The sequence below is a fragment of the Drosophila arizonae genome, chromosome 3 (assembly GCF_054131065.1).
Source record: "Drosophila arizonae isolate 15081-1271.41 chromosome 3, UAZ_ARI_1.0, whole genome shotgun sequence".
Taxonomy (NCBI): domain Eukaryota; kingdom Metazoa; phylum Arthropoda; class Insecta; order Diptera; family Drosophilidae; genus Drosophila; species Drosophila arizonae.
The window spans coordinates 16,200,839-16,213,429 of record NC_142923.1 but is presented as its reverse complement, the minus strand read 5'-3'; the positions used below and the strand labels follow the sequence as shown (position 1 = coordinate 16,213,429).

The 12,591-nt window shown below is 40.0% G+C and overlaps 2 long non-coding RNA genes across 3 annotated transcripts; one reads left to right on the top strand and one right to left on the bottom strand.

The window, feature by feature from the left end:
• Positions 1-1,659: 1,659 nt before the first annotated feature.
• Positions 1,660-11,915, bottom strand: LOC149269737 (uncharacterized). Of its 2 annotated transcripts, XR_016268995.1 has the most exons (5): positions 11,778-11,915; positions 11,553-11,714; positions 5,751-6,620; positions 3,268-5,687; positions 1,660-3,198 (listed from the first exon to the last, which is right to left on the bottom strand). It is a non-coding gene; the product is annotated as an uncharacterized LOC149269737 (long non-coding RNA). The 2 variants fall into 2 exon arrangements; XR_016268996.1 differs by lacking the exons at positions 1,660-3,198; positions 3,268-5,687; positions 5,751-6,620 and adding an exon at positions 9,439-10,036.
• LOC149269736 (uncharacterized) lies at positions 11,588-12,542 on the top strand. Its single transcript, XR_016268997.1, has 3 exons — positions 11,588-11,726; positions 11,787-12,359; positions 12,430-12,542. It is a non-coding gene; the product is annotated as an uncharacterized LOC149269736 (long non-coding RNA).
• Positions 12,543-12,591: the final 49 nt, after the last annotated feature.

Below are 12,591 nucleotides of genomic sequence, written 5' to 3'. Positions count from 1 at the left end.
TGCGATTTGACGGAGATGAATTCGTCTTTGATAGATGATGGATGTGCCGGCTGCAGCGGCAGCTAACATAAGTCACCCGACCGGGCTGGGCCGTGCCGGGCCAGAGCAGTACGACGACCCAGCCGCAGCCCAGCCCAGTTCCCACTACGGTCAGGCTGGTCGCTGCCATCCGGCAAGGCAGAGCTGGGCGGGGCAGGGCAGGGCAGGGCACGGAGTCTCTGTGACGTCTGAGAAATGTGCAACATCCACGACGTGGAGCACTTCAAGCAACAACAGCACATACACACACACATATGAGTCGCTGGCAGCAGCAGCAGCAGCATCGTCGTCGTCATCGGCTATCAATGATATATTGGCTTCGCTATGTGCGACAATAACGTAAAATAATGGCGCAGGTGTTTCACTAGACTCCGCCGCTGCCAATGGAGCTGATGACGAAAGAGTTTAGATTACGTTGCTCAGTCAAATCAATCATAACTAGCGAGCTAGCAGACCCTGCACCCTAACCCACTGGACGGCGGGAACAAAGCACAGCATTGTGAATGCATTCACATTTGTCTAAGGTCCAAGGAAATTGTTTTAGATAGTAGAAATCCATGGCAAGGACTGAAATGATAGATAGACATCTGGATTGAATTTAGTCCTTAAAGAACTTAGCAATGTAAATTTAACACAATTGAAAATCAACCTTATCCTAATGGTATAGTTGGTGTTGTCAATAGTTCTCTGATCATCGATAATGAGTAAATCACAATTGAGCCATCTTGAAAGTTGTTGTACTCTCGGAATGTTAACTTGCTGTGAAAATCAGTTGCCAATTGGCATTCACCGAGTGAATTTCTCACGATCTGTGCTGCTGTCAAAGAATGATTCGGTCTCAGGATCCCGAGTGGCGCAATCAAGCTGCGATCACTGCTGCTATGATCACTCTTAGATAGCTCAATTCACAGCCAGCCAGCCAGGCAGCCAACACATTTACCAGCAGTTAGCCAAGACTTTGACATGCTGCCCCCGTCCGTGCTCTCCTCACCGGCATTACCCAGTCTGCGGTTTCACCTTTCATTTGTATGCTTTGCATGCATTTCTTTGCTAGTTTCCGTTAAGTCCAATTAAAATTGCCCTATCTGCGATCGGCCAACAAATTGCTGCACCATGCAGCTGAGGCAATTGCCGACTAGCAGCAGCAGCAGCAGCAGCAGCGACGGCCAGCTGCCTCAGCCAAAGCAAGCCCAATCCAAACCAGTTGCCTGTGCAGCCGAGCCAGCCAACCTGCAGCAGCCCGCTGCAAAAACAACAAATTAAGTGACAAAATGTCAATGCGAACACAGAGCCAAACAGTTCCCAACAGCCCAGCGTCCAAATCGCGGCTTCGATCGTCGATTCTCTCTCTCTTCTGTTGGGGAGGCAAGTTGCAGAACTCTTTCCCATTTGGCAGAGATCCTCCTTGAAGTAATAAATAGAAAATCACATGAAAAATTTTACAAGATTTAAAATATGTTTTTATATAAATAAATAAAAGCTGTAAGAGAAAATTTAATTTTTTATTCGATGTTAAAACAAAAAATCAAACGCAATACATAATTATAATAGAAACTTCGATAATAATAATAAAATAATTACCGAAATTTTCAAATAAAAAAAAATTAAATATTTCCCTGTGCAATAAAGTCAAATCTTTTATAAAAAGTATTTTTATATTTATTATTATCATTATTATTATTTTTTTATATTATATAATATATATACATATTTTGTAAAATTTTTATTGCATTTGTTTATGTATTGACTTTTTCTTTTCATTTAATTTAATTTAAAGTTTCTATGAACTGTGTCCAATAGTCAACTCAAACGGATGCTGGAAGCCAGGTCGTCCAAAGAGACAGAGAAATTACCAATGACAGAGACAGAAAAAGAGAGAGTGAGAGAGATAGTAGAAGTGGCCCGTGTGATGTGCGTAAAATTTATTAATGCAACCGCGACTTTGACACATTTGGCAGCACTGGCAGCGCTGATGTTGCCTGTCTCGGCAAGTGTCATGTGCGCACAAAATTTGCAAGCAACTGCGACAACAGCAACCAAATTAACAACAACAACAACAGCTATGGCAATAGCAACCACAACAGCAACAACAACAACAGCAACTGCAGCCAATCATTCAGATCGAGCAACGATCCGCGCGTCGATCGAAAGGCAACGAACGAGCGACGAGGCAGGCGACAAGAAAAATCAATTAGTGAGCGACATGTGACGATAATAATGCCAACAATAAAAATTGCACCGAGGCCTCAACTGCCAACAGCAACAGCAAGTTGCAGTCGAGAGAGATAGAGAAAGAGAGACAGGGAGAGAGAGCTTAAGATACGCCACAAGCAATGTATCTGTATCTTTTGTATCTGCAGTTGAGTAGGCTTTGCGAGTTGTTGACTTTGATCAGTGCCTGCAATCGATCCGCCTTCACTTTGCCCAGCGCAAATTTCAATTTCCGCAGCCAGCTTTTCGCTCCGCTCCTATTCCAGCTCTGGGAACCAAAACTCTAACGTAACGTCAAGAAGTTGAAGTCGGGCAATGCCAAAGCAACGTGCGACGGAATGCAAATAAACAAAATGAAATATGTAAGTGAATGTGTTACAAGAGAGTGTATGAGTGTATGTGTGTGTGGCGGGTGTTGTGTGTTGTTGCTTAGTGGGATCCCACTGGGGCTGGGCAACTCTAACGAATGGGGGCCAAGAGTCAACCTGCGATCGTTCGATACAAAATTGATTGTTCATCGTAAATTGAGTTTGTGGCATTTGGCCAGTCGCAAAAATTTATGCACGCTTCGCATATTTTTTCAATCAGCGCAAAATTACAACGGCTGAAAAAAAAAATTGATTTCAAAACATATATATTTCACCTGGAATAATTGAATAAATCGACAAGCATCGAAACATCCACAGCGAAAACGGAAATTTGATTATGAAGGCTACAAGAATATGAAAATGTAATGAAAAAGTACTACAATTAGAGGATACAGCTATGGTAGATCTGCTCCTTATAATAGTAATAATATAGAATAGAATATTATTTCTTCTTTTTATAGTTCCGATATAAATAAATTTCAGTTCCTCCATTCCATTCCATGTATCGAATCAACTTCAAAGTATTCGCTCTTGGTATCTTGGTCCTTATTCCAATGAACTGTAATATCTTTTAGTATAACTAAAAAAAATGTGGAAAATTTTAAAATATATATATTTTTTAATTTAAATATATATCATACGAACATACATAGATAAAATCAAAATTCCAGCCAATTTCACTTTGCATTGAGCACTTGAAGCATACTTATCTGTTGGAAAAATATATTCGTATGCCTCTAATAATTTACGCTGTGCAAACTCGACCTCATTCACTTGCTGTTGAATTCAGCCGATGTCGAAGTCTGCGGAAATGTCTGAAGGGTCGTCGAGCCATCAAATGCGTCTTCGACACGCGATGAAATGTGCCGCATTGCCATAGAATGGGGCCTGTGTTTCCTTGGGCTCGTTCATTGTCTAATGCCATTTTCTTTTCATTTACCATTTACCATTTTCCATTTCCATTTCCATTTCACCCATTTACCCATTTGCGATTGGCCTGGCGGGGTGCAAAGTTTTTCGCGCGACAATTTTTCGCGGCGGCTGTTTTCTTAATTTCTGATTGAACTTTTCTGTTGACGGAATTGAGTGTCGCCCCCCAGCAGCTCCGGCTGGGTCTTCCTGTCTGGCTGGGAACAATCGACTGAATGAATTTGTACGAAACAGATGTGTTATGCCCATTCCGCTCAGCTACCCGAACATTGCAATTGTCTTTGGGAAATGTCTTTTTCTGTATTTTTGTCAAACCGCAAGACGCAGTTGTCTGGCGCTCACAAGTCCCATTCCACATTGCCAAATTAAAGTCCAAACAGAGAGGGAGACAGAAACAGAGAGAGAGAGAGAGAGAGTGTGTGTGTGACAGGGAAAAACTAGAGACGAAATTGTCTAGGTTTGGCTATTTTATGCAAATAAGTTCAATCACCTTTCAGTCAATCAGACAAACTGTAGCGGAAGGATCCCTCAAATGCCACGCCCCATCGTGGCCCCTTCAGTGGTGGTCCAGTGGCAGCTCGTCAATTTTCGTTCACAGCACACTTTCAATTTATTTCCACAGAGTCTGGTCTCTCCCACTGCAGCTGTTATTTACCCTTTTGCCGCTGTCACAATCTGCAAACACCCATCCGGCTTGATGGGTCTAGTCTGGCACGGTGTTCGGCGTTCGGTGGGATTGGCTGTCAGTTGGCCGGTCAGTCTGTCACTCAATCGAGTCCGAGAGTCCGTCTTGTGCTTGCCCAAAGGATTTTCAATCGAATCTGTCAAATATCACAACCTTCAATCAAACCAAAAGCTGTGCATCAGCTCATTTTTCTTCGCCCCCCCCCCCCCCCCCCCTGCTGCCTTTTGCTGATGCTGAAGATGATGAAACAACCCCGCAGGATACGCATGTGACAACAAACGAATTGACAATGGACAACGCTGACAAGCAACGTACAAATCGCCACAGAGAGAGTGTGAGAGAGAAAGAAATTGAGAGAGACCGATGCGGAAGGATAAATCATTCGCTAGCTGTTTATAGAGGAGGGCAGCACGATGTCAACCTTCGATATTTCATATTTTCAATTTATTTTTGCAATTTATTCCAACTGCCGCAGTACCAATAGTTGAGGGAAAATGTTCCATAAGTTGGACAAATTTGAGACAGAATAAATAGATCTACTACAGCGGATAAGGCCTGGTAGGCAGGCTAGAGCAGAAGAACGATAGTTTTGAGCATAAACCATCTCAGAAGATTTTCATAGTCCAGTCTTTCAAATATATTTACTATCGATAATCAATGTAAGCTTCGGGCCGTGCTGTTGCACTCGAACTAGGACAGGCTGGACAGAAGACGTTGAGTGGAGGCAGTTGAGGAAGAGGGCAGCAGCAGAGCACCAATGCGTGTACATCAAAGCTAAGAGCATTGTCGCTGACGAAGATGTCAGCCCCGTAGTAGTCGACGACAGGATAACAACGCCGGACCGTCAATGTGATAGAGGAGCTGTCCGTCAGTTAGTCAGTCAGCGCCAGCCAGAGCTGGTTCAGTGCGACACACATATTTTTCCTTTTCTTTGCGTTTTTTGCTTTCATACGCCACTTGCTTTTCATTTATCACAAATCCTTTATCTATCCACTCAGGGACATCATCTTCACAACAACATCTTCGCAGCAGGGCAAACGTCTTGGCCGTGGACCGGGTCCCGTACACAGCCCGTAGACGACAGCCGACAGCGGACAGCCGACAGCCGCCACCCGCATGTGCATTGGAGCAGATAACAAAGATCCTTCAACGGATTGACAACTGGAGGCGAGTAACTTTGTAATTTCTCATGCTTCAAAGTCGAGTTGCTGACGCCACCAACAAGCACACTTCAATTTCTCCTTATTTTTTTAAGAACCGTTTGGATGCGCTCTTGGAAAAAGAAAGCTCTAGAGTTGAGCATAGCGATATTATCAACGGCCTCGAAATCTACTCTCATTTTGTTAAGCAGAGAGTTGACGCAAAATCAATTAATTATATAAGTTTGATATCCCTCTATAAAGCTTGTAGTTCCAAAAATCTATGCCCTGAGCTTTAGAAGGATTTGAAATGATCTGAAATTGCGAACAAAATTAGTTTAATGAGCATAACTAAATATTACTAGAAAATTAGCTTACCAATTTAACTTAGGAGCTGAATATTAAAAGGCTTTTGCAAATTAATAATATTCACACATATTTTTATATAACCAATTAAATAGGTTAAACTGCAATAAACCGGTTGAACTCACTTAACACCTCTACAATTAGAAACTCACACCTAGAGTATACAGCTTCGGATAGCCGTTGGAGCTGCTGCTCAAAGCTATAAATGAAATCTGCTGTTATATATAGCTAAATATATATACATATATACAAGTAGAAGTACAAGCGCTTGTCTGGCCATCGGTTTGCATGTCTCAGTGTATATGTGTGTGTGTGGGTGTCCTTTGTGCTACAAAAGGTCCTTCATTAGAAAAATTTTCAATTTGTCATCTTTTTCGTCATCAACTCAATCTCAAGTCAAACCAACGGCTGTTGCCTTTGCTGCTGCTCTGCTGTCGCTTTACATCTCGTCAGGATGTTTCTGACCCAACCACTGCCCACTCTTCGCTCGCTCTCTCTCTCTCTCTCTCTTTGTAGCCGCCTCGCTGTCGCATGTGTGCCAACTTGTCCAATATTGTCCTTTTTCCTTATGCTTTTCATTTGTCCATCTTCTGCTTATACTTCGTCGGCATCCGCTGCATCCTTTTGGCCTCTTGGCTTGTGTCCTTTGGATTTGCCGCCCGCTTGCCGCCCGCTTCACTTCGTGCTAATTTTTGTTGTTTCTGTCTGATGAAGGGTCGCCCCGCCCCAAACGTCAGGACAGAGTTCGTCACTTCTGAGTTTTGGTTTGACGAACTTCGTCCGCTTGTTGCCAGAAATTAAATTGAAATTTGACTAGCTGCTGCTGAAGCTTTTTCTTTTCTTCTCATTTTTATTCTCGAGCAGAAAAGTTTTGTAAAATTCCTGTTAATTGAAACGTTGATTTTTAGTTGCAGGGCAAGGACACAAAAGCCATTACATACACACACACACACACACACACATTTATCAATTGAAAACTGCATTTGGTTTGTGCTTTATCCACAAATAAGCACATATGCTTACCCATTCGATATTTGTTTTCAAAAAACATAGCAGCAATCATATAAGAATGAAGCGCAGTGAATAATGTGAAATTTCTCTTGGATTGGGACTCAGTGCGAGCAAAGATATTAACTCTGAGAGCTGAGGCTAGATGCAAGACTATATGTATGTATGTGACGCCTTAAACTAGTAAATTCGTATTTACTAAACTCTCTTTTGGGCTTTTTATTTTCGACTTGAAATGTGTGAGGCATAGAAAAGAGTTTTGACTAACATGATTACCGATGTTCTATTTATGTATGTATATATTAAGTAACTAGGTGTAATTGAGCGTGCGCTGCCATTGATGCTTTTTCTGAAACCTCTCAGCTTCATTGGGTCAGAGTTTGCTATCATCAACTAGTTCTACTTTTCTTCTAGAAGAAGGTTTAACAGCTGTCTCACTCTGTCTCCATCGATTTCTTTGCTTATTTCTATATATGGAATACTCATACATTTTTCTGCTTTATCACGAATTGTTGCTGCTGTTGCAACGTCTGTTGATTGCATTTTAAACTTTGCTAAATTAGATTATTATATATCTGCCACAGAAAATGAAGCATGTATGTTCTTCAATTTCTCCTTATATTTAGGTATTTTTAAAAACATTTAAAGCCTTGTGCCCATTGGTATTTAAAGTTTATATATTCCTGTTGTATTATACAAATTTTTGTAAGCTAACTATTTATTTTTTATCTATTTTTCTTTTTTTTTAGAAAATTGTATTATATATATTTTATAATTTATATTTTAATTTTATAGCCCAAAAAAAGGTTTTAGCCCAAATTGAGATTTTTAAATATAGACAATAGTAATATAGAAAAGAATATATAATGTATTAATATGAATATAGCATATTAATAAGAAGTAAATATTCTACCCTCTATTTATCGATCTATATATATTATTATATGTATATACATTTGTATATAGTAGTCTCTGTATTCGCTTCACCTGAAATATTTATAATGGCAAGTTTATTTCTTGGAATCTGTCTTGAAGATATTTGAAAATCATCTTCAATTTTTTATAGCACACATCAAATTGTCTGCCCACACATACACACATACGCACTGAGCGCATGTGTGTGGCCTTGTCTGTGTGTTTATTGGACACGGTTGACAGTTTGTCCAGTGCTGGGCATTAACTGTGCCGTTACTTTATATTATGCGGCAGTGTCAACAGCATCAGACCGAACAGAACAACTGAAGCACTGAAGGCCAAAAGCAATACGAACCAAAGTTGACAAGCTGACGAACTCAGCGGCACACGCTTCATTCAATCTTTTAGTCAGTCGCTTCTGAGACAGGGTCAAAGGGACTGCAGGGCGGTTTCAAATGAATGACCAAACGGATGGAATGACCCAACCACCCAGTTCAACACCAACAACAACAACAGCAACGACGACGACAACAACACAACTAAATACACTTCAAAAGAATAAGTTGACAGCTGACGATGACTTGTCAGAGACAGGTTTCTATCCTTTCATACACACATAATGTACCCAGCCCAGTCCAGGCCAGCCCAGCCCAGCCCGACCCAGCCGTCCTTACAAAGTGTCCAACGGCCACACAATCAACAGTGGGCGTTCGAGTTGAGTAGAGAGATGGGGCAGTGAAGAAGAACAAGAGTAAGAGAGTAGGAAAAATGCTGGGCAAACGCATGTCCAGCCAGGCCAAACAGTTGACGGACATCAGACATCGGACATCGGACATCGGATGAGGGGTCCTGAACTTTTCCTTTGCCACCGGAACGTAGAAAACAAACGCGCACTGTGTTACCTTAGGGATAATGATTTTTCACTCAAGTGAAAATAATTTTTAAAGTAAACAGACAATTTTAGTTCCTTTCTTGTTATTGTTGTTGTCATACACGACGTGCATAAATTTTCTGCAGGACGCGACGAACAATAAACAGTTTTATATGTGTGTGTCTTGTGTGTGAGTGTATTTTTAGGGTTATAAGTTTTAAGTTGACCAAATAATTGGACTTCTTATAATGGTGTTCGGTATACTAATGGCTAGACAAGTGTCAGTTGACTAAGTTTTATAGCGACTACGAGGGACATAGAGCACAGTCACAGAATTGAGTTATCAAGGGTGTACAAGCTGAGAAGGGCTCCCCCAATATAAGCAGAGATAATTATGCGGTCATATATCAAATTACACACACCCACACAATTTTGAAGTGAAAATGAGCTTTGAATAGAAGCGGCTGAAATTTAGAGAATTTCTTTGCTTACAAAAATGGAATTGATTTGATTTAATACGGAACAAATTTCTATAGATGAATGTTGAAGATATTGCTAAGAAAAAGATGTATACTAATATAATATTTTTTTGATATTATATTCGTTTAATTCTTATAAATAAATAATAATATTTAATATAATATTATAAGCGCAAAATTGAAAAAAAAAAAAAAAAAAAAATTAATTAAAAAAAAAACAATTTTTTTCCTAATATGAAAGTGCTTCAAATGAAAAATGTAAATTAAAAAATATTAAAAATTAAAAAGGAATAAATTAAAATAAAATAAATAATTATTAAATCAAAAAATAATTAATTAATTAAAGTATAATTTCCTAAAAAAAATAGTCAAAGCCTAAACCCTAATTTAAATAATCAATCAAGTTCATTATAATCTAATTTCTTTTAAATTATACCTTAATTATTGTTATACCTTTAGATAAAACAGCTAAAATCCTAATGATAAACTAAAGCCAACAAATGAGAAACTAAAAATTTGCATCAAATTACTGTTTTTTTTTTTTTTTTTTTTTTTTTGTTTCAATCGGGTTAGTGAATTCATCAATTTTATATTCCCTCGCAATTATAACGTAATTTCGATATACGAGCAGCCTGTAGCTGAATGCAATATGCCATTTAATTTGAAGCGTCGTCCTTGAGTTCAATTTAATGCAACATGCCAATTGAATATACGTTTGCCGCTCAAGTTCAACACTAAATAGAATAGGTTGCAGGGGCTCTGGGGCGAGAGAGGGGCGAGCGGAAGCAGGGGAGCCAACGAGGACGACGTCAATCTGTCAACTGCCTCGACCCGTTCGCTCATTTGCCCAGACAGGACGTCACTCTGTCCGTCCGTCCGTCCGTCCGCCCCATCGTCTCGTCCGTGCCGTCCATCTGTCCGTCAGTCACTCACTCAATCCATTCAATTCCAATGTTCAATTTTGAGACGGGCGAAACTGAGGTTGAGTGCCTCGGTTCCGTTTAGCTTCAGTTTTGGAGGAAGCGCTGTCAATTTAAAATAGAAAATTTATAGAGCAGACAAAATGATGGACAGCCATCGTAGTTACTGCACAATTCTTCACAATGTTTGCAAGTGTGTGTGTGTGTGTGTGTGTGTGTGTGACTGGTAGATGGACATACATTGTTACTACTTTGGGTGGCTTTCGAAACACACGAAAGCAAACGGAACTGCACTAAGCTAAGCGCCAGCCTGACGGACTGACTGGCAAATTGATGGACAGATTGATAGACAGATGAGATTAAATAACTTGTAGAGGTTTATATATGTATGTATATACATATCTACTTGATTTAGACACACATATACGAACGCACGTACAAATGAATTGGGCTCCCTTGCTACGCTGTGGGAGAGCACAAAGCGCCGTGCGAAATGCATTGCAAAAGTTTTTCGTCCGTCCTTTGGGCGCTTTGTTCTAGCCACGGCGACGCGTCTATCCATCCGTCCGTCCGCCCACTCGTCCGTCCATTTCGTTGTCTGTCCGGCGATTTGTCAGGTAGAAACTTTGTGCGCTTGTTTCGTCAATCAAAACTACGTGCCGCTTTGCATTCCGTCCGTCATACGATAGACGTCATAAATGTCTTACGCCACGGCCGTAAATACGCCATATACCATATATTATTTAAGTATATCTCTATGTATAGGTCATGCTGAGCCAGGCATGTGACGGAGCCAATTTTCGGCTGTGGTTAATTTCAGTTTACAAGTCACAAAACTTTTGTTCGAGCCTTGAGCAATAGCTAGATTTAGTTGGTGAATAGTTTAGCCATGATTTCAGTTATTGATGGGAGTATAAAGACCCGTGAAATTTGTACAGAATAAACTGGGAAAGTTGAACTTTTGCCTTGCAGAATATGAATATCAAGATGAGCTGCAGTGAAAATAAAAAGCTATTCAAATGCATTATGAATTATATAAGCTATTAAATATATTAATACATAAACACCAGTGACAGATTGATTGATAGAGACTAGCTTTCATTTCATTATAGGAAGCTCAGCGGAAGTGGCACTTGATCCAATGTTAATGGTTGGTTATTCAAATTTATTTTCATACGCCGCTGCTGTTTTTTGCGCGCTGCGGCCAATTGCCCGATGATATATCACTGACATGTGAAAAACTAAACTGTAAGCCCCAAACCGCGACACCCCTCTATAGAGACGGCCTATGGCCATGTGAATACCGTTGCCGAGGTGGCGGACGATTGCTGCCAGGTTTTGCGAGTGGATTTTGTGAAACAAATGAAGCAATAAATTTAGCTGACAAAAAACAAGCAAATGCATATACGAGAGTGTATCTCGCTCTATCTCTCACTCCCTCTCCCTCCCCCTCTCTGCCACTAAGTACGCGGAAATTTAGACTAAGTGCCTGAATGTGGACATGAATGTGGCTGTGTGAATGTGGATAATACCCCCAGCAGTAGTAGTAGTAGGGCGACGTGGACATGGCCAACTCAAGTCGAGTCGCATGGCCGACCGTGTGTGTTTATATATCACTCACATGTATGTCAGATGACAAACAACTGACAAGTGACAAGCTTCAGCGTCAACGTCGTCTTCGGCGTCGTCGTCGTCGTCGTCTTCTTCTTTGCTGTGGATGATGCTGTGGACTCCTCTTAGCTGCGTGGCCCGAGCAAACGCACAGTGGTACCTTAATAGAAGCCTGTTTAATCATGTAAAAAAATGTAAATATCAAAAGAAAATTACATCATATTAATATTATTACTCTTTGTAGAAATTATGAGATGCTCAACGCCAAAAAGAATTTTTGTTATATTATTACTTTGAACCAGCTCTTTCAATTAAAACCTTCGATTAGGGCAGCAACAAAAGGCTACACAATAGTCCAACTTATTTTTCTGTTAACGAATAGATTTAGTGAGCTGACTCACTTACCGAGAATTGCCTATTGGAATATGTATGTATGCGGCCAAGTAAGCGTCATGCTACTATCGATAGCTCAATGTCATCAGCTGCTGATATTATCTAAACCATTGAGCTTTCGAAACATGCAGTAGAATTTGTCATCTCCAACATTATAAGATCTATCGATTACTGTTTTAATTCAAGATATTAGTGTGGCCATATGAAACTACGCAAATCTATCGATTACTGTTTGAATTCAATATATTAGAGTGACCATATGAAACTACGCAGAAATACAAATGGATTGATAGATTCAAAATGAACTTTATTTATTGCAAACATTAACGTTAGTTCATGTAATTGGAGTAGTTCCCTAACTTAGTCCAATATCTACACAGAAAAGGCTTCCGATTATCATAAATATTATCAAAAGCAAAACTTGGTAATGAAATTTCCGTAAATTTTTAAATGCAATTTATATTTATTTTCTTAACAATTTTGTTTCACTTTAGTTTTTCAATAACAATGATTGATGAATGTACACACATATTTGGCATTGCATTCCACTGTGCCAATTGCAAAGAGCGACATGGCTCATGGTGACAGTATTTGCTGGGGCATTTTTTTGGCAGGGAATTATGATGATTATGATGATGAACGCGTGGTTGTCCGAT